The sequence below is a fragment of the Sinocyclocheilus rhinocerous genome, unplaced genomic scaffold (assembly GCF_001515625.1).
Source record: "Sinocyclocheilus rhinocerous isolate Xijiao unplaced genomic scaffold, SAMN03320098_v1.1 scaffold283, whole genome shotgun sequence".
Classification (NCBI taxonomy): domain Eukaryota; kingdom Metazoa; phylum Chordata; class Actinopteri; order Cypriniformes; family Cyprinidae; genus Sinocyclocheilus; species Sinocyclocheilus rhinocerous.
In genome coordinates, this window is record NW_015627233.1 from 159,871 (window position 1) to 162,115 (window position 2,245).

Genomic DNA, 2,245 nt, shown 5'->3' on the forward strand with positions numbered 1-2,245 from the left:
GTAGATATGTGGGGTGTGTTAGAACGAGCCGTTTTAGGGGGGCGTGGCAGAGTCTTAACTTTGATAAAGAATATCTCTTTGGTTTTGAGACTTTAGTCTTTGCAACTTTAGGGATCTTATCTATGCACAATCAGCTTGTAACACTCCAAAGAGAAAGGAAAACTTGAAATCGCATCATATGACCCCTTTAATGCCAAATACTTACGGCGTAGCGTCATTGCGTAGTTCTTTACGAAGAATGCTGCTCGCTTGTGATTGGATAACGAAGAATGATGCTTATTCAGCTCTGGTTTGTTTAAATGTTTTTCAGATTCGTTCCCTCATTGCGAGCAAGCTTTAGTTAATTTTTTTCCAAATGCGCTTGACTGCAAACATGCAGCAAAATTACAATGCTGTAACAGTGTTAACATTTACATGCTGCCTTGGTATTCCGAAAAAATAAAAATAAAACTAGCGTTTTAGCGTTGACGATACCTTTTTTTTGTTGCATTGTTTTGTAAAAGGTTTTGGGCGTTAGCATATCGAAACTCTGATGCTGATCGATTTTATTTTATTTTTATTTGATTTGTTTTTTCCCCTCTATTCTGAAGGGTCTTGCTTTACTATGATCTTTGATTTTAGTTTTGTTTTTTATTTTATTTTCTTAGCATTTTTTTTTTCAAGAGCCGATGTCCTGTATTGACTGCAGGCTGACGTACATATACATATATAAAATATATATTTTAAAAGAATCTTATGTTTATGAAACGATAAAACCAAATAAAAACCGCGAAAAAATTAAACAAAACACGAAAAAAAAAAAGGTAATTTATATTTTAGAGATGCATGCAAGAGGCTGGGAAGTCATATCTAGAATAACAAATGGCAGTGCCTTTTTTTGTATTCAGACATTTACCCCAAATGGAAATGATTTTATATGGCTCTAAAATATAGAGATAAGCAAGACGCATTGATAGTCGAAACTTCAAATCATACAAAGTCCATACGAGCGGATTCTTTGCTCGAGAGGAGCGTGCTGGTAGGGAATCTGTATGCTTTAGGTACTTCAGTGCTGTTATGAAGTTATGATTATATCTGTCTGTACAACACAGAGATGTGTGTATATTTTTGTTTGTATGTGTGCGAGTGTGACACTGTACGTGTATCCAGGTGAGAAACCGGATTGTCTTGTAATTTTTGTACATATACTTTTTTAGTTGCATCATAACATGGATGGTTTCGTCAGAGGCTGTTTTTCCACTTCCTGTTTCCTGTGAGGCGTCACAGCTCGTGTTACGTCTCTATGCTCATTTTAGCGCAGGTTTCAAACATCTTTACTAAAATAAACATGACTTTAGTCAATAAAGAGAGGGATTCTGTAATCTCTTTCCCTCTTTGTTTCGTGGCCTTGTGTGTGTTTTTGTACGTTAATGGGAGATTATAGTACTGTTTGTGTGTGTGTCTGTGATGTTCTGTCCGCCAACTGAATGTGTTTTTGTCGGTTTCATTGGGTCTGTGTTAAATGCTTGACATCTTTGTAATAACCACAGACGAAAAGTATTAAAGAGTAACTTTTGAAAAGGACGCAATGTATTGCTCTCATTTCAAAGCAGCTGTTATATTCAGAGTAACTAACCACATGAGTGCGAGGAATTTACTGCCGCCTCTCGGTTTCAACCAATCAGAGAGCTCGAGACAGATTTTTATTGCCAAGAGGCGTGGCTTTCTGTGAAAAAAAAATGGACAGAAAAGTCCTTTTTTTTTTTCACTGGACTCGCAGTTTTATGATCTAATTTATGATGAGCCAATGAAAGTGTCACACAGATGGGCAGTGTTGTTAATGGAAAATATGGGAAAGAATTAGAAAGTGATTTTTTTGTGTGGAAGTTAAAGGTGACGTATCATGAAAATCTGACTTTTCCAGGTTTTAAGTGCTATAATCAGGTCCCCAGTGCATCTACCAAGGAAACGTGAAAAACATTCACCTAGTAACTTTGTTTTGGGAAGCCTTTTTCTGCAAGCATCTGAGAAAAGGAGCGGGTCTGATTTCGCTCCCTTGGTGACGTGGCAAAGGGATCTCATTACAATATCACCGCCCCTTAATCTGTAAGTTTCCACCCACGGCTCCGTCATTTGATTTCGCAAGTGACAACGGTGTACCAGTTCTAATGCCATGGCGAAAGTTTGAACAAAACATGCTAACTGTTCTGTTTTTGGCTGCACAGACGAGCACAGAACACTGTTTAGAGTCCCAGCCTCAGAGGAG